The 20,272-nt window shown below is 42.9% G+C and overlaps 1 long non-coding RNA gene across 1 annotated transcript; it reads right to left on the reverse strand.

Annotated features, from left to right (window-relative positions):
• Positions 1–700: 700 nt before the first annotated feature.
• Positions 701–19,484, reverse strand: LOC115661006. The gene is made up of 3 exons (XR_004002995.1): positions 19,402–19,484; positions 8,116–8,117; positions 701–711 (listed from the first exon to the last, which is right to left on the reverse strand). It is a non-coding gene; the product is annotated as an uncharacterized LOC115661006 (long non-coding RNA).
• Between the last annotated feature and the right edge of the window lie 788 nt (positions 19,485–20,272).

Consider the following 20,272-nt stretch of genomic DNA (forward strand, 5'->3'; position numbering starts at 1 on the left):
AAAACAGAATAGTATGTCTTCCACCCTGGGGAATACACTGCTCTGATTTACACCCACCAGGCCTTGGGATTTCACCTAAGGGCCCTGATTCGGCACTGAGATCCTCTAGTACAGACAGCTAAGGCCCAGCTACATAGAGTCACACTGAAATCAATTTAAATACATCCATCCGGGCAGCTAGAATTTAAAGAATAAATAGAGCCAGCATCTTCCTTCATAGAATTTAGTGCGTGTTAAATAATTGTTATTCTTATGCCATTAGTGACCTGAGTCCCTCATCAGAATCAGGAGCCACTGTGGTAGGTACTGTAGCAAACACACAGTAACAGAGATGGTCCCAGCACTAGAGAACTTACACTATAATGAAGTATTTCCAAATAAATGAGGACAGAGAAGCATGAAGTTGCGGTAGAGTCAACATTCGCTTTGAATACAACATGTCTATTTTTTATTTCTGTCTATTCTATATAGTTCCCATTCTGCGCTCATTACCATACTATCCAACCACCTTCTAGTAGCAAATATAATGACATGACTGACATCTGTCTCATGAGGCCTGGGCAGGGAATTGGACCTTGGACTCCAAGACCCAGGATAAAGCCCTAACCACTAGATTATCCTTTCACTCTCATGTTACTATAGATTCAAATTCTTACATTCCAAGGCCAGAAGGTACCATTGCGACCATATAGTCTGACCTTCTGTATTACACTGGCCATAGAACTTCTCCGAAATAATTCATGGAGCATAGATTTTAGGGGGAAAAAAATCTAATCTTGATTTTAAAATTGTTGGTGATGGAGAATTCACTAGGGCCCTTGGTGAATTGTTCCAATGATTAATTACTCTCACCATTGAAAATGTACCTTTCGTTTCCAGGCTGAATTTGTCTAGATTCAACTTCTAGCCATTGGATCGTGTTATACCTTTCCCTGCAAGATTGAAGAGCTCATTATTAAGTATTTGTTCCCTATCTAGATACTTACAGACTGTAACCAAGTCACTGCTCCACCTTCTCTTTGTTAAACTAAATACAATGATAGATTCAAGGAGCTCAATCTAAGGCATGTTTTCCAATCCTTTAATCATTCTCGTGGCTCTTCTCTGAACCCTCTCCAATTTATCAACATCCTTCTTGCATTGTGGACACCAGAACTGGGCACAATATTCCAGCAGCGGTCACATCGGTGCTAAATACAGAGGTCAAGTAACCTCTGGTTCTACTACAGATTCCTCTGTTTATGCATCCCAGGATCGCATTAGTTCTTTTGGCCACATCATCACATTGGGAGCTTATGTTCAGCTGATCATCTACCTACAATTTTATTTTCAGAGCTACAGCTTCCCAGGATAGAGTTCCCCATCTTGTAAGTGTGGCCTAGATTCTTTGTTCCTAGATGTACCTGGTTACAGTATATATTGTTTGCTTGTGCCCAATTTACCAAGCAATCCAGATCTCTCTGAATCAGTGACATGTTGCCTTTATTATTTACCACTCCCCCAATTTGTGTCATCTGCAGACTTTATTAGGGATGACAATGTTTTCTTCCAAATCATTTATAAAAATATTAAATAGCGTAGGGCCAAGAACCGATTCCTACTGGAAATACACCACCCACTTGCTGACAATTCCCCATTTACAATTACATTTTGAGACCTATCAGTTAGCCACTTTTTTAAACCGTTTAACGTGGGCCAGTTCTCGGTTTTTTTTAATCAAAATGTAATGTGGAACCTGATTCTTGTCTCGCTTGCACTAAACTTCCCACAGGTGTAACTCCATGGATTTCAGAGCAGTTTTTCATGACCTGCATTGGTGTGAGAAGAGAAGAGACCCCAGCCCTCTAAAACTGTTGTTTGCATCTCAAGTCAAATTCACAGAATGAGAATGTTATATTAAAACCCAAGCAACAAAAGGGCATCTCTGTCTCTCTCTTAATTCTTAGCTGATACCGTGTGGGAGCCAGGTGCTTGAGAAGGAAAAAAATAAATGCAAATCCTGTCTATCCCCATCAAATCTGTCATATTTTCCATCAAAACCAGCCTCTAAATCCCATGCAAAAATATTGCACATTGTATGAATAAATCAGGTTATACGATGCAAAATAGAAAGTTTCCAGATGTTCTATGGAAAAGCCAACTTCATGCTGCTGTCCTTTTAAAATGATTATTGTGCAATTGGTCAGAATAAGTGTTTATCAAAGGGAAAAAATATTTTTATGCGGCAAAATGTTTCAGGCTAAATTATTTAGTGAAGGGTTATTACTTCTACCGAATGACATAAAGGGCCATGCAATACTGCTAAGGTTGAAGCAATTTTGCTGAGGTACCTATAGCAGCAGTGTTAAAGATATCCCTCTAGACAGCACTTAGAACACCAGGCTTCTCTAAGAAGTAATGGGCCAGGCCGTAGGTGCTAGCTTTGTACATTTCAAGAACTTGATGTATTTTAAATCATTATTACTTCTGTGCCTTTAGCGGCCAGAGTCCCCAGACAGAATCAGGCTTTCCACATTTGGAAGGGACTTGTCTACGTTGGCAGATACGCCTGTGCAAAGCCCTGTTTAGAAATCACTGCACTTCCCTTTAGTTCACACACGGCCAAGCAGGTCTTTGGTGCCTTTCACAGCTGTAGCTTGGGTGTGTGTGTGTGTTTGTTTTACAGCTCTGATAGACAACATGTTTCTTAGTACACAAATTCCCTTACATTCCTGGCTTCTATAGAGGGAAATGGATCATCATGCAGTGTGTGTGGGGGGGTGCCTTTGGCCACCTCTCCATTTAACACAAGGAATGTAGGATGTTTTTGGCTATGTTTATTTAAAAAAAAATTAAGATGCCTTTTTAGTGGTAGGCTGCACCATCAGAATGGATAGCTTGCCTTTAACACCTGCCTCTCTTGTTCAGAACGCCTTTGGATTGGAGTGGGTATGACTGCCAAGATTGTGCCACGCATTGAGGGGTTCTGTACTTAAACTCAGCCCTAATATAAATTGGTGCAACTTCACTGGTGTCAATGGAAATCATGCTTCAAGCAGCACTTCAATGGAATTGCACCTGGTGACACATGGCCTGGCTCTTTGCCTCCCATCTCCCACTCCCAGCCACCTCACTTCCCGTTGATCCTTTACAGCACAAAGCGTTATCGCATGATGCACAGATGTTCCTCCCATGTCATCACATGTGTTTTTCCCAATTGCCTCCCAAGAACAAATTTTCTTATGTGTATCACTTCCTCCTCCACCTACGCTGTTACTTTCTGCTTAAACAGCAGATGGAATTGCTACCATTGGCGTCTGACGTAGTTTAAAATCCTACACAAAATCATGCCAGTGTTTTCTTCAGGTTATTTGGTAACTAGGCACATCTAGGGTTGAACTCTTCTAGCACTATGGGGTTTTGGTCAGTCTCTCTCCTTTCTCATCCTTCGCATCCCTGTGGGAATGCATGAACTTTACTTTCCTCTGAACCTCTAATCAATTCTACCTCATTGCAGTTGCCAGCTGACTTGCTTCCTAGCACCTTTCCAGCGCAGCCCACATAGAACTGAGACATCTGGCAGTTTGTCCTCTCTCTCCTGACTACTATTATGCTCAAAGGAGGAAAACCTACACATAAAAATGACAGCCTGAGAAGCCCCCACATCTGCATGTCCTTGTATATGGTGACTGTTTACTGCTAGTCAGAGCAATTCACTGTTACTCCCCCTCCCGCCCTCCTTTAGTATAAAATGTGACTATGTTGTTTTTAAAGAAACGGCCAGCAACAAAGGAAGTCAGTGGTAAGTTTAGTCAAGCTTTACTTGTCCCAGCGCATCATGACACGCTATTACATAGGAGAATGCAGCAAAACCAAGGCACAATCAGATGAAGCAATAATTGCAGAGTGAAAAAAATCTTGGTTCCACTGAATCAGTGGGAGTTTTGCCATTTACTTCAATGATGCCAGGTTTCCTACCCCCTTAACTTCTGAACTATCCCATGCTAGGCTGGTTGGTTTCATCATAGGCAGGGCCGGCTCCAGGCCCCAGCACGCCAAGCGCGTTCTTGGGGCTGTATGCCGCGGGGACGCTCTGCCGGTTGCCGTGAGGGCGGCAGACGGCTCCGGTGGAGCTCCCACAGGCGTGCCTGTGGAGGGTCCACTGGTCTCACGCGTGCGGAGCATCCGCAGGCACGCCTGCGGGAGGTCCACCAGAGCCGCGGGACCACCGGACCCGCCGCAGGAAAGTCTGCGGGAGGTACACCGGAGCCACAGGACCAGCGAGCGGCAGAATGCCCCCTGCGATGTGCTGCCGTGCTTGGGGCGGCGAAATTGCTAGAGCCGGCCCTGATCATACGTAGAGATAGGTGTCAGGCAAAATATTGATTACCTGAACAACTGGAAATATGAGCATGTTTCCACTTCATTGTGAATATCTGTCCTGTTTTCAAGAGATTTTACAATTTTTTGGCACTATAATTATGGCATTTTAGAATGAATTGTTTTAATTTGGAAGCTGTGATTCTGCATCTCTTCATAGCAACGTCTACTATTTTTGCAACATTTTCACAAGATTCCCCAACGTTTGGCAGAGTTGGTGCAGGCATAAATATTGGCAACATGAAATTTCAGAACCTTAAGGTCCCTTATTCATAACTGGCCTCTCATCTGGAGTACCTCCATTTCTGGGTGTGCACCTGGAAGGCACTGAAACATGGAGGCATTCAAAATGAGAAGCCATGTCTGGAACTATGGCTGTTGATTCTAACTTTTATTTGTTACCTTAAGTCTATTCTAAAGATGCAGCCATTCAAGAGACATGGGCTTGTCAGCTGGAATTTTAGTGAACAAAGCCTAGGAAACAAATTATTCATTAAAGTGGTGCTGCATATGTGAAAATGAGCTGCACAAATACATCAGAGGAAGCAGCCTCTTTTGATTTAGGGTGTTAATGGACTCAACTTATTCCTATCAAAGACTTTCTATTTAGTTTACAAGATTTGGTTTCCATCACAGTACTGAAAGACATCAATAACAAAATAACATCCTTAAAAAAATAGAAAACTGAAGTCTGATGTTAATGACTGGAAAAAAATATATATATATTTTTAGCCATCCCTTTTGGATTTGCATAGAATTATGCAACAAGACATGACAAGAGAGCAGTAATGGGCCATTAGCCACCTGAGAAGTGCATTAAAGGGTCATTAATGCATGCCCTGCAGTATCCTATTGTTAGGATTTGATAGATCTTTTTATCTTTAAAGAGGTGGAAAATTATAAATGGAAGTTTAACTCCAGTTTTTCTACTATTCCACTGAAAAGATCTTTATTCTTTAGAAAAAATAAACTACAGGAAAAATGGAAGGAAGAGGCAGGTAAGAGTAATAAGAACAGATTTCTATTGTTCTCAGCATTTATCCATGGGTCTAGTTCTCCCAGATGACACAGACACACACTACTAGCAAGAGAAATGGGTCAATTAAGTCATAATCTCAGTTATCAGAGACTCAGAGAATAAAATATCAGAGCCTCAGAAGGGTTGTTTTGAGAGACCCTACCGGCTGGCCTACCATCTCAATTAAGCAGGCTGCCCAGATTCTGTGAAGTGCTCAATTCTTTCGATTCCCATTGACACACCGGGAGTTAAGGATGCTGAGCGTCTCACGTGACTGGGCATCAGTGGAAGAAGAAAAACAAGCTGAAGAGACTTCACATGAAATAAAATACATTGCATTGATGAAACTTGCAAGCAGACACAGGGGGCGGGGAAGTGGATGAGGAGCACAGCTCTAATGCCTCTGGAGTGCTGTATACCACTGAGGGCATACGGAGAGGGCTCTTCATATGTCACCCCAAATGCAGGATCTGGTTGTGCCGTGTGGAAGAGCAGATTCACCACTAGTATGCTCTGTCATGGCTGGGTGCAGCATAGTAATGGCTGGATGGGGAACCCAGTCCTCTCACTACACTGGGTTCTAGTCAGAGGTTGGCACCACCATGTGACATGATGGACACTTGACAAAATTACTATATTTAGTGATGGACATTGGGGGTGGGAGACTATGTCATTCCGTCATTCCGTTTTTTGAAAAATTACCACAGTCCTCAACATTTTTATCATGGGCACTTGTGTCCATGTACGGACACATTGCTGACCCCTGGTTCTAGTCCAGGGACCCTAGGACAGGCAGTCAAGGTTCTCTCTGCCAGACTCCTTGCTGCTGCCTCCCTGGTCTTCCTACCAAACCTGTCAGTAGGCCTTTCCCACAGCCTCTCTAAGTTCACGCTTCTCTCAGGGCCATGACTCACAGGGCTGCCCCCTGGAGGCCAACCCAACAAAATCCCAAACTAAAACTACAAATCCCCTTCTGCCCCTCTCGGGCTAGACTTGGCATCCCTCTTTCTTCTTCACTTGACCACATCCTCCCAGAAAGTCCAGATCCTGCCCTAGGATCAGGGCTTATCACCAGTGCTTGTCCACCCTGGCAGCTGCTCTACAGCTCTCCACTGTCGAGTTCCACAGAGCAACCCACATGTGGAACCAGTGCTTAATAAAGGCAAATGTCCACACAAGGAACACAGTTATTTTATAATTATAAAACAGTTGAAAATAAAAAAAATACTCTTCTTCTGCCTTACTTATCTGAAATCCTTGGAATAAAACCAAATTTTATTCAGGAATAATGTTTCCTGATTGACAAATGCATAGCCCCAAGAAGTTCAGTCTCTGAGTAATGGGATCAACAACTAGCTTTCTAACTACAAAATTAGTCCAGTGGGGGTGTGGACTGAGATTCCTAAATGAGAGGATTTCCCGCAGGCTGCCTGTGACACTTCTGTGCAGGGACTGGGACCTGCATGGGTAAATAAAGCAAATTACACTTAGAATAGACTGTAGATCCCTGATTTCCCCTGCACCAGGAACAAGGATACCATTTCAGATTTTGGTGGGTGGGGAGGCAACTCCTGGCCAGTGAGGAGAGGGGGGAGAAAAAGGGTGTGGGGGCCACTCCCAGCCAGGGGTACAAAACACAGGGATGGGGGGAGGGAGGTGCCCCCATCCCTAAATGGTGCCCCTGATCTGGAAGCAAATCTGCAAAGTCCTGGATACCTGCCACAATTGATGCTGGAGGAAGAGGCAATGATATTATATTCAGCTCTTTCTCTGCAGCCATTTGGAACTTCAGTTCTTACAAAGGAAGAGTAAATAACTTTGGAAGTCACAGGTAAAATTCCTTTGAAAGCCAGAACTGCATTGGTGGCAGGAAAATCCAAGTTTTTAGCCCAACATACATATATAATTGATAGGAATTAGAGATTAAGAAGATCACTTTGATCATCAAATCTGTCTGTCACGGGGAGATATGGTCTATGAAGAGAAGACTGATATTAATTAGCACCACATTTGACCTTGGTCAAAAAGGCCCTGAAGAAGGTTACAGTTATAGGGGCCAATCTTGCTCCCACTGAAGTCAATTGTGGAGTGCCTAGGCCTGGATTTTTAAACACTTGCTTTTATCTATGTACAAGAGGCCCAATGTGCACACATGGCCTATGAACGTACAAGTCTTACAGTTGCGTGCACACAGCTTGGGCACGTCCAACAGTGCTCAGGCATTTCTACTTGCCCACTTAGTTCACTGGGTCTTGCATGTTTGAGTGGGAGCCTGGAGGGAGGCCGTTCTTCTTTTCTGATGTTCTTTATTAGCTATGGCTTGGAGAAACTCAGTGTCTAAGTGAAGTCAGAAGGCAAAAAATGCCATGCTTTGCTCAGTCCGTGAGCATTAGCACATGTGCTGCTCGCAGACACACAGTAAGTCAGACTCACTAAATGCTCACAGGAGCCCTTCTTGAATAGGAATCTTGTTTGGGACCAGCGGCTGACAGTTACATAGAGAAGGCACAACTCCTACTAACCAACACATGAGTGGAGGGCACTCAGTACTTTACAGGATCAGGCCCTAAAGCCCTGATCCCCAACACCCACTGAAGACTTTGGATCAGGCCCAAGCTCCCCTCCCCCCATACCCGATCAGGAAAGCACTTAAGTACATGCTTAAGTCCTACCAACATCAGTAGGAATTAAGTTCATGCCTAAGTGCTTTCTTGACATGGAATGCCTTCCTCCTGTACGACTGCATTTGATAGAGGCAGCCAGATTCCAATGCAAGTACAACTAAGGTCTTATAAACTTCTGTTCTGAACACCCATATTAAATTTAATAGACCAAAATGAAACGTCCCCCTATTCCACTCCAGCTGGAAGGCTCTGTTACTGAGGCTGTGCCAAACAACTGTTTGTGATTTTCTTAATTATCAGTCACAGCACAATATATTTTAATATTCTAATCCTCCCATCAGTCTCGGGGCGAGGATCTGTTATTGGCTTTTAAAATAGAGAGCACTGAGAATGTAAGAAGAGGGGCAGGTCAGTTCTGCAGCTTGCAGATTTTTAATAGGGAGTGGTGACTGAATTAATCACCCTGGGGATTTCTCGGTGTGTGAACTGAAGGAAACAGGCATGGGAATAACTCCACATCACCAACAGAATGTTAATTTTGAGAAACTCCTCTGCTGAGTGTTTTGAAAGGACAAAATTTTAATTTCCATTTCCAAAGGTGTCAGATATGCTTTCACTGATTGCCTTTTATAGAGTTGCTAGAGTACACATGCTGCAATGGCAGACGACAACATGTCTGACAAGGAATCCAAGATAAATGACAAACAATTCAAGATCCGCAGCTCTAATTGCACGTAACTCTCTTCGCTGAAGGGGTTATTTTGCTACAGTGGCTTTTAAAACCATAAAACAACTTTTTTTTAAAATATACCTTCATTAAAATAATGGAGCATTTGTGTGCGTGTGCACGTACCTACCAAAATCTTGTTATGTATTTAGTTAAATTCTGTAATTTTATTTTGGCTGTGCCTCTAATTAAGTGTACCTGGAAATGGAAGTAAAATCCCATTTGTTTATATTAACTGCACTCTGACCAGTGAATTAAAAATCAATTATATCTGTTTAAAAGGCATGTTTAATTTTGATTTAAATGATGAAAGTGGTTGTAAAAGAAAAGAAGAATTAAATATTAAAAAGATGAATTGGGGGGTAAGCACAGAGCAGCAAGCAAAGATCAAAGTCAGTTACACGTTTATTCCCTTTCTGGTAACTCAAAATAGCAACAAAACAAATCTTACCTAAACTCTCTCCCTAGGCTTGGCTGTTTGTACTTTCCCCTGCAGGATGTTTTCTCACCCAGGTCCTAGTTCCATTGTCTCAGGAGGGACTCCAGTTCTTCTGCCATCCTGGTTACAGTGGATAGGATCCACTGCCCCACAAGGACAGGCATAGTTACTCTGCATAGAGCTGCAGGTTTCTATCATCATCATTATAGCAGCACCCAGGGTCCCAAAGAGAATCTGGGACCCATTGTTCTGGGTGCTGTACAGATATATAGGAAGATCTGGACACTGGTTCAAAGATCTAGCATCTCACGGTGGCTCAAAGGAGTCCTAAACTGCCACTGAGAGTCAATGCACTTCTAGGCACCCACTTGTGGCCAGGCCAAGCATAACACAGGGGGATAGCTCAGTGGTTTGAGCATTGACCTGCTAAGACCAGGATTGTGAGTTTAATCCTTGAGGGGGCCATTTAGGGAACTGGGGTAAAAATTTGTCTGGGGATTGGCCCTGCTTTGAGCAGGGGGTTGGACTAGATGACTTCCAACCCTGATATTCTATGAAGAGCTCTGTCACTGGGCTAGCGCCCCCTGCTAACTAATGCTGTGGCTCAATAGTCCAAGCCCCCACATCTTATTAGAGCGCTTCTGCTACTACTCATAGACTCTAGGACTGGAAGGGACCTCGAGAGGTCATCGAGTCCAGTCCCCTGCCTTCATGGCAGGACCAAATACTGTCTAGACCATCCCTAGTAGACATTTATCTAACCTACTCTTAAATATCTCCAGAGATGGAGATTCCACAACTTCCCTAGGCAATCTATTCCAGTGTTTAACTACCCTGACAGTTAGGAACTTTTTCCTAATGTCCAACCTAAATCTCCCTTGCTGCAGTTTAAGCCCATTACTTCTTGTTCTATCATTGGAGGCTAAGGTGAACAAGTTTTCTCCCTCCTCCTGATGACACCCTTTTAGATACCTGAAAATTGCTATCATGTCCCCTCTCAGTCTTCTCTTTTCCAAACTAAACAAACCCAATTCCTTCAGCCTTCCTTCACAGGTCATGTTCTCAAGACCTTTAATCATTCTTGTTGCTCTTCTCTGGACCCTCTCCAATTTCTCCACATCTTTCTTGAAATTTCTCCTGAAGAAGTGATGCTGCCAAGGACCAGCAAAGTTGTATGAATATCCAGCTATCTCCTAGTTTAAGAGACCAAACCTCATGCCTCTTTCATAAAGGAAAGGGAAGCCACACCCATTTGTAAGATTTGCTGCCTTCCTGTGGGTTTTCCAGGGAAAAACATGACTCTACATTTTTCAGATTAAGAGCTTTGTTATGGTTTTTTAAATTAAGTTTCCTTTGTGGATTGGTCCCCTGAAAATTGTTTCCTAGGCATTCTGAGAGAGATGACCTTGTCTGCCCTGCTTATTTATGCCCTGTTTCAGCAAAGCCCTTCAGCACATGCTTAGACTTTAAATGTGTGCTTAAAAGCTTTGCTGAATTGAGGCCTAAATGTCCCTCCAACCCTTCATTCCTTTCAAATCCAACAATCCCATTGAAATGACTGGAAAGATTTGGCTGTATTTAGAGCTCGACAATAGTAAATCATTAGGAAATGTAGCATACAACGGTGAGAAAATCCTTAATCCAGCGATCACAAACCAGAGGATGTAAAGGACATGGGATAAAACCTAGAGCACTAGCACCCAGCTGTCTGTGATGCTCAGCACTCCCTCAGCACCCTCAACATCTGCCGAATTCAGAGAGAGTTGACAGAGGTCAGTACCTCACAGAATCTGCCCTCAAGGCAACAAGCCCTGCCACTTTTCTGTAGCTTCCCATGCAAATTTGGGAATGGCTAAGCCTGCTCACTTGGCGTGAGTGTATCTGATCACACACTGATCTGCATGCACTGTGACTGTCATTGATGACCAGTGACATTAAACTTTGCAAAGTGAAGAGAAGCACCATATATGCAGAACATCCCTTGTAAATGAACATTGGTAGTGGTATGGTTTTTGCTTTTGGATATGGCTGAGCAGTGGAATGTGCAATATCTTTTCATTGTTTGGGGACTGGGTGGAAATGGGTATATGGGAATTGTGAGATGGATGAGAAGAAGGATTTTCTATATGAGGCCTAAAAATATCAACAGCTGGCTTGCGTGAATAAAGAATTAAGAACTGAGTAAGGATGTCAGGATTTGATTTTTTGGAAATAATGGTCTAGTATGTGCCAGTTCTTTGGAAACAAGGGGCTGGATTCACCTATACAGACTAATTGGCCAGTTAGAATATTCACCACTCCTTCCTGAGAAGGAAGGGCGAGCGTGGGAGTCACAATTTGGTCTTTGATCTGCTCCTAGAGCTGCATGTAACTTCCAAATGTGCCCTGAGAAGGGGGCAATGAATGGCTGCATAGGACTCACATCTTCATCTAGACTGAATTTTAGAATCCCATACACGTTTCATTTACCGTAAGCTACCCCTCTTGTTTTCTTGACTAAAATGAATTCAGCTAATATGTAATAAAAAGGGATGTATGCTTGATACATACAGCAGCTGTTCAAAGAGGAGCAAAGGTGAAAAAAAGTGAAGCACTTTCACTGCATTAGTAATGCTCCATCAGCTTTATTTTTACTTTTATTAAAGTAACTGACAGTCAATTGGTACACATATATACTGTCTGCAAAATTATGGTCATAATAAGCTGGTGTATATATTGTAACAAAGAATATACCAAGTACAGGGGGAAGGGGCTAACAGATCAGGAAAGGCCAAAATCTAAGCTAGACAGTTGTCTTTTAATGGTAGGAAATAACTAGAGCTGAATGGATAAATGGATTTCTCAGTTTGGGGACCTAACGAAAAAAGAGTTTATTCAGGTCAAACCAAAACTGGACTTGGTTCTTCTGAATGAACCTCCCCCACCCCAAGTTTCTAGTCAAGTGAAACATTTTAATCTACCCAAAATGATTTGGGGGTGCGGGGGGGGAAGTGTTCTGTTTTGGGAGTTTTATATCTGTTTTAAAAAATTAGCTAAGTTTCAAAATGAAATACTGTTGTTCATAGAATATCAGGGTTGGAAGAGACCTCAGGAGATCATCTTGTCTAACCCCCTTCTCAAAGGATGACCAATCCCCAACTAATTTTTCTGCCCCAGCTCCCTAAATGGCCCCTTCAAGGACTGTACTCACAAGCCTGGGTTTAGTAGGCTAATGCTCAAACCGCTCAGCTATCCCTCCCTTTCATTTGGAAGTTAGCAGAACAAAATATTTTGACATTTCCAGAACAAAAAAAAAAAAATTTCAGCCAAACCTATTTGCCAAATTTGACCCAAGTGTTGGTGCCCTGAGAAAAAATGCATTTTTGGTGTATTTACTACTCTCAAAAAAAACCCAAAAACCCGACTCTAGAAACAACCATTCTGTATTAAGGTCGGCATGAGCATAACAAATTATTGAAAGTCTTTATGAAAACCAATACAATTTTATGGAAGAAGAGCCAAAGTGACTACATTTTCAAAATAAAAAACTGGAATTCTTCCACAGTGACTTTTCAAGGTTGGAAAATAAAAGATGGAGGTGACCTTTATTTAAGTCACGCGTGCTGGTGTCACCACTGCCTACAAATAGTTACACAGACACTTTCACTGGGAAAAATCTTTCTGAATGTATTATGAAATGCTGAACAAGCCATTAACATCCACTTTGTAGACACTCTCTAAGGAGCTCTCTTTCCCAATTATTCAACTTCTCTTCAGTCCGGTCACTGACCATCCCACTGAACATTTGTTCCACTGGACTGCGTGAGCAAATTCTATGTTGCAGTGCTTACAAAGAACATGAACATACCCCCCTTTTTTTTGTAGTTATAAAGAACCCACAAGAATGAAATCCTGGTCCCAAATGTTCTGATTCAGGACACATGATATGTCCAATTCTCGATTTCATGAAAGAAGTTCTGAGGAAACCAGGTTTGGCTCAGCAAAATCAGGACATAAGGAAACTTCATTAATAACAGTTGTAGAAATGGAGCCTCAGATATTTCAGCCTGTGGAAAATTAGGCCACGTCTGTATGTACACTGATACAGCTGCGCTGCTGCAGCGCCTCTGGTGAAGATGCCGTATGTCAATGGAAGTGAGCTCTCCCACTGGCATAAAAAAACCACCTCCACAAGCAGCAGAAGCTATGTCAGCGGGGAGAAGGGGGGGTTCACACCTCTGAACAACATAAGTCACATAGGCTGTAGTGTAGACAGCCTTAGAGGTGTATCTGATATGAAATCAATGCAAGGAAGAGGCAGATGATGTTTACCTATTTTTCCTACTAATTACCCGCTAAGAGTTTCAGTGTTCCATACGCTTTAAATAGGGCAGGATTAAGGCAATCCGAGGCCCTAGACATATCCTAAATAATAGCGTCCCTAGGCCAATGCCCCTGCATCACGGCCAGCCCCCATGCTGTGGCCATTTGCATCCACACAGTGACCCTTCCTCTCCTTGGGTACTGTGGCAGTGGGAGGGAACTATTTCCTGTGACATCTGTCATTGATGGGGTTGGCTCTCAGGAGGCATTCAGCATCTTATAGTATCAAGCCCCAATTACTACAGCTGGTTGGGAATTTTTTGGCAAAATGTTTTTTTTCAGTTAAAAAATAAGCTGATTTGTCCAAACCAAACTTTTCATGGGAAGGGTCGGTTTCAAATTTCTCAGTTTGAAGAGGTTTTGAAAACATGGGACATTCTGGCACATCTGAGTGAAAATTTTCAGTTTTCTGGACTGAAGCTACTTTTTGTTTCAAAGTTTAAACTAATTACAGTACAAACATTTTGAAGCCAAGATGTTTTGACTGACCTGAACAGAAGGGTTTTGTTTAGCAAGAAGAGACCTAACAAGCCAACAACAGACGTTAGTTTCTTTCTCAAAGGCTAAGCCTGCAAGTAACGAGCATGTTAAGGCCCTGTCTACACTAGAGAAGAAAGTCGATCTAAGCTACGCACTTTGAGTTATGTGAATAATTCAAATGAATATTTACTGTGGGGTCCACACTACACAATGTGGATGGAAGATTCTCTCCCGTCGACTCCCCATACTCTTTTCCATCCGGTGGAATGCAGGAGTCGATGGGAGAGCGATCGGTGGTCGATTTAGTGGGTCGATTTAGTGGGTCCGGTGCATTGATCGCCGCTGGTCAGTCCCCCAGTAAGTGTAGACAAGCCCTCAGTTACCTACAAACTGTGGGAATTTGAGGTAGTTTTATTTAAGGTTTACCATCAGCTACCATTTATGCTTAAAGAGTTTAAGAACACAATCCTGGCACGTATTGTAATGAAAAAGGAGAGACCCACAGACTAGAGAGACAAGAAAAACGAGAGCCATTCTAACAAGTTTCAGTCTATTAGATTTCATTATAATGGAGATTCAGTGTAATAAGGCAGGTCATAAACATGGCTATGTGATTTGACTATTAGGAGAGGAAAGGCACAAACTGCACCAGACATCAATTGCATATAGTGCAGCATTTACCAAGGAATCCAGAGTCACAGACAAGCTGTATGTAACCCAATAGGTCCCGGAATGGGCTGTAAGCATCAAGGCTGCAAAGAGTTATTGGAAAATTACAACCAACGTAGACACTTTGTTTTCTTAGTCCTGACATTCCAACTTTGTTTTCTCCAAGTCACTTGGCCCTTCAAAGCAGAAGAGGTAATTGAATTTTAATCATGTCATGGCCTGATTCAAAATAACCCATAATGGCACTCATTTCAATATTGCATAGTGCTGATTTTTATTCTTGGCATAGTATCTGTTCCTTGCAGTAGCAATTTCCATATGCTTCTTGTCCTGAATTTCAAAGAATAAGTTTTAATCTAATAGAGTTGAGAACTGAGATTTCCACCCCGCCCCCCATGACTTGTGAGTACAATTTGAGATAAAGTAGCATGCAAATCCCAGGCACATATAACACTATGCAATGAAAAACAGGACTTGCAGTTTACTTAGTTATAACATTTGCTCTATCCTCAGAGATACCCTGTGTCTTTTGTTATAACATGAAGGCTCAGTTTTATTCCAAAGATTGTGTGTTTTTCTTAGAGATAAGTCAAAAGTTTTAGCCAAAACTCCCCTCCCAGTCCCCCATCAAAAATGCAGAAATTCAGCAACACCAAAATGTTTCATAAATTCATGTTAGTTTTGAATTGTTAGTGTCTAAAAAGTAAAGAATTAAGTCAAAACATTTTGCTTTGCCATTTTCTGAAACAAAGTGTTGTGGTTCAACATGACTTTGCTTTGAAACTTCCCTCAATTTTATTTAAAAAATTAAAGTAAAAAAAAAATCTCAAAATCTAAACTAAATATTTTATTTTGGGTCAAACCAAATGTTTTGTACAACCCCAAAATATATATTTTTTGTATTTTCTGGAATTGCGAGAAAACTGAAAATAAAAATCAGTTAATGACACAGTTCTAAGGTTTATCACCAGATTAGCTCAAGACTGTGCACATTTTTCAAATAGCGTTCGGCCCATACTGTGTACATTAATTGAGAGGCTTAGTACACAAGTTGCCTATAGTTTTCCTTCCACTAACCTCTGTCAATATGTCAGTCCTTGCGTTATGAGCACCCCAGAGCAGAGACTTTTCTCCTAGTGTGTTTGGAAAGTGCCTAGCACATAGTGGATGTTACTGTACATACAAACACCTTGCTAGATTTACAGCACCTGTGCATCTGTGGGATTAGTGCTTGACCCAGAGTTTAGCGGCTAAGGTACTGGACTAGGACAGGAGACCTCAGTTCAATTCCTGTCCCTGTAATTGGCCTGCTGGATATCCTTGGGCAAGTCACTTCATCGCTCTGTGACTCAGTTTCCCCATCCATGAAGTGGGGATAATACTGTCCTCTGTAAAGTGCTTTGAGCTCTAAAGATGAAGAGAACTATATAAAAATGAGGTATTTTTATATAAAGGTTTTCATGTATCAAAGATGAAAGTGAGACATTTTAAGCATATGTATGAATAGGGGGCAGTGAGACAGTTCAGGATGTTGTCAATAGAACCTTCTATTTGTAAGTCCCTAGTTCAAAACCAAACCAGGTCAACAGTACCTAAAACTTGTCACCAGCTAGCTGTTCAGTGGACTGCGGAGAAGCAGCTGGAGTAGAATGAGCAAAGCTATCCAAGACTGAAATGACAAGAAGCTTGAACTTGAAGCTTGCATTGACACTGCCCAGGCTCTACCTGTTTTGTGGACAGAGAACTTCATGCTCCAGGGTTGTCAAGCCAGCATTTTTCATCAGCGCTAAATTTTATTTAAATGTATCATGTATGTATTTTACACATACATGGACAGGGCACTGGATTGAGAATCCAGCTAAGTTAGGTTCTATTCCTGGCTTGGACAATGATCTGCTGTGTGACCTCAGGCAAGTCAAGTCACGTCTGTGCCTCAGTTTCCCCATCTGTAAAGTGAGGACAATGACACTTCTCTTCCTGGTTGAGTATTTTGAGACATCCTGATGAAAAATTCTACACAAGACAAATGTCACATTCTGTAGGTAGATACCTCGACATACTTGTACAACCACACATCCCCACACACCCTGTTTCAACTGTGGATCAACATTCAGATAATGGGAATGTTTTATACTGTATATCAGTGCTTCAGCACCTAGGATTATACGTGCAGCTTCTAACATACAATAAGAAATTCCTGCTTTAATACATTACACAGTATTGGTGTTAATAGAAAGGAAAAGCACCGTATAGCAGGCTCAGTGCAGAAATACTTTAAGAATACACTCCAGAGTCCACAACATTACTTTGGACAACACTATTAAGGAGGCTGTATATGGCCTGATCTTAGGGGAGTGAGAGAGAGAGAGAGAGAGATGAGATCTGTGATGCACCTTGGGGTTTACCCAACACGAACCAATAACTCACTGTGACCCTAAAGAAGTTCCTTGCCTTCCCTTTGTCTCAGTCAAGCCAGGTGGAATATGTAGCAGGAAGCAGGCCTTCACTGTAAAAGCAGTATTCTTGGACATTAACCCACTGGGGGTATGTATCTATTGGGTTTCCGGGAAGGGGGTGGGCGAAGCCCGCCCACTGCTAAAGGATCCTCCCCCAGCCTAAGGGGAGGAACCACAGGGCCACAGAACCCACTGAGTTCGGGGGACAACTAATAAAAGAACAGGGACAGGAGTGAGGTCAAAGGGTCAGAAGGAGGGAACCTGACGGGGACACCGAGCAGAGAACCCTGGACAGCGCCCACTGCTCCTCAAAGGCATCAAGGGAGCCAGTGGACGCACTGGGGGTATGTAGCAGGGTGGTCCCCTGCTCCTGCCCTGAAGGGCTTAAAACAGCCCAGGAGAGGGCTGTGGCTGGGGCAAGAAGTCTGGGCTGATTGAGGAAAGTAGGCTCAGCTGTGGCCATGCTCCAATCAGGCCCAGCTGCCCCCTATAAGAGGCTGGGAGCCCAGGAGTCTCTCTCTAGCTATAGAGGGAGATGAGCCTGGCTGCAGGGAGCTGGACACAGGGTACCTGAGTGAAGCAGGGCTGAGGGAAGGCAGAGGAGCTGGGGAGCTCCAGCCTGGAAAGCCCCAGGCTGCAGCCTAGCAGAAGGCTAACAGGTACTGGGGGTTGCACAGGGAAGCCCAGGGGTAGGCCAAGGCAGCAGGTCCAAACCCGACCTTGCCAGTGATGAGTAGGCTGATACTGCAGTCTGCCCCAGGGTGCAAGGGCTAGACAATGACTAGCAATAGCCATATACTGAGGTAAGGTGGGGATAGTGGGGGAGGTGTCCCCTGGGAGGGGAGACCTTAAGACTGAGGGACTACTGCTAGGGACCAGCACCCCAGGTAAAACGATACTGGGGTCCAGGGAGGGACACAGGGGCCAGAGGACAGGTGGATCAGCAGCCTGCAGAGGGTGCTCCAGAGCTGGAAAATGAGCTAATTCCCAGAAGTCACCAGCAGGAGGCGCCGCAAGGATGAGTCTGCACGTCTACAGGGTATATCTTTATTTTCTTATATTAGGTAAGCTGATCCTCATGTAGTTCACTAGTGTAATAGAGAGCTTAACCAGTAAAATAGGGTTGTGGCTACTTTCCAGGACCAGAATGGGGCAAAGCAGCCAAAGGGCATACATAAATCTACCACCAAATTTCTATTTTGCTGGTAAAAACTCTGCAGAATGATTACCTGTACTGTACATATTGGAATTACTGGAACAAAGTATTACTGTCTTATAGGCGCTAATCTGGGTACCTTTGAAAATCCTTCCCTGCATCCAGTAGCATATATTATTTCAGGCCATGGAGTAACATAATTCACCCTACTCTTGTCCAAGTTCCTCTTCCATTGGGCAATCCTTCTAAGGTTGGAAATCCTGATTCCCATGGTATATTCTGGATCTGATTTATGGGCAGCACAAGAAAGGCTAAAGCCTTTGGAAAAGATCGTTCAGTCGTCAGTTAGGCCAAGATGAAAACAAGTTACATGTTAATCAGTTACATAAGGTCCTTAAGTCTTAGGTTCTCTGATCGCCAAGAAGAAATGCAAGATACAAATTGGTACTGGGCATCTTTTGAGATGCATGTGCCAAAGCCGATTCTTAGGCTTGTCTATATTTTTGAAAGCCTTATGTCTGTCTTATTAAACACTGAGGTTGATTATAATAGTCTTTGTTTGTTTGTTTAAAGGCAAGTGTTAAAGTTCTTTAAATGACTGGTGATGACTAGTGAGTTGCCATTCCCTCCTACTTCCCTTTTAAATATTGATGTCTGAAAACAAAACAAAACCTGCTTTCTTTAACCAGTTTAAAATTTGCTGACCCAGGAGCTGCATTAGACTCATCCGTAGAGGCAGCTGCTCACGCAACCCTTCTGTCTGAAGGAGAGTGGGAAATACAGAGGCGCAGCAGAATCTTTCATCTTTGCAGTGCGCTTGCCTACTTCATCAAAATCTGTGCAATCGTCAGCAGACTTGCGGATGGTTTGCGAATGTTGCAGTTCAACAACTGTTCACACTGTACACCACGGGGCAATAAGAACAACTTTGGTCTGGAGTGTGAGTTGGGCTTTGGGGAAGAGAAAATACACAAGTAACTCCCCCCATATTTTGTTTAGCTTCATTTTCTTTTTCTAACCATTCAGAGGCATACAGTATTGGTTGGACATCCACCTGCAGTGTGAGGTTACTTGTTAAGTTATTACCAAGGACAGCAGTGTGGTCTCGTACAGTGGTTTTCAACCTTTTTTTCGTTTGCAGACCTCTAAAAATTTTTGAATGGAGGGGAAGACCCCTTTGGAAATCTTAGACAGACCATAGGCTGAAAACCACAGGTCTAGCAAACAAGGCAATGGACTGGGAATCAAGATCCTGGGGTTCTATTCCCAATGTCGCCACTGAGCTGCTATATGACCTTGGAAAAATCATTTTACAGCTCTGATACTCTGCTTCCCTTCCCAGCCCTGAGCACAATGGGGCCTATGGGCACCCCTGTAGTAGAAATATTATTGAACAATGGAAAAATCTAGGGGCTAGAGCTTGTCAGGAAAAAATCTCCTTGCAAAAGTCTTACAAGACATATTGTAATTTATTTTATTTTTGTGTTTAAAAAAAAAACACCAAAAACAAATACCCCCCACCCTCATTTCCCCCCTAAAGTCTTAATTTGTCAACAACTGATATTTTAGGCAAACATTTCCATTTGGTTGAAAAAACATTTTGCACCGCTAAAAATTTTTTCCATTAAAAAAAGTTAACTGGCTCTCTTAGGAGCTAAACTCCTCTCTTCAATATAACTGAATTCCAAATCTGACCCTAAGATCTAGGCTGCTGCTTCTGTCACTGGATTCAAGTGGGCAGACCCCTGCGCTTGCTTAGAGCCCAACTGATTTCCCCAGGCCTTTGCAGAAGTGTACAGATCCATCTGTGTGGATGCACTTGCAGGACGAAGACCTTAAATATCCCAGCAATCTAACTTTTCTTTTCAACCAACCTAACCTGCTGCAGCTGATAGATGCATTGGGTATGTCTGCACTTCAGTTAAACATTCATAGCTGGCCCATGTCAGCTGACTCAGGCTTGTGGCCTGCTGAATTGCAGT

The sequence above is a fragment of the Gopherus evgoodei genome, chromosome 13 (assembly GCF_007399415.2).
Source record: "Gopherus evgoodei ecotype Sinaloan lineage chromosome 13, rGopEvg1_v1.p, whole genome shotgun sequence".
NCBI classification, from domain to species: domain Eukaryota; kingdom Metazoa; phylum Chordata; order Testudines; family Testudinidae; genus Gopherus; species Gopherus evgoodei.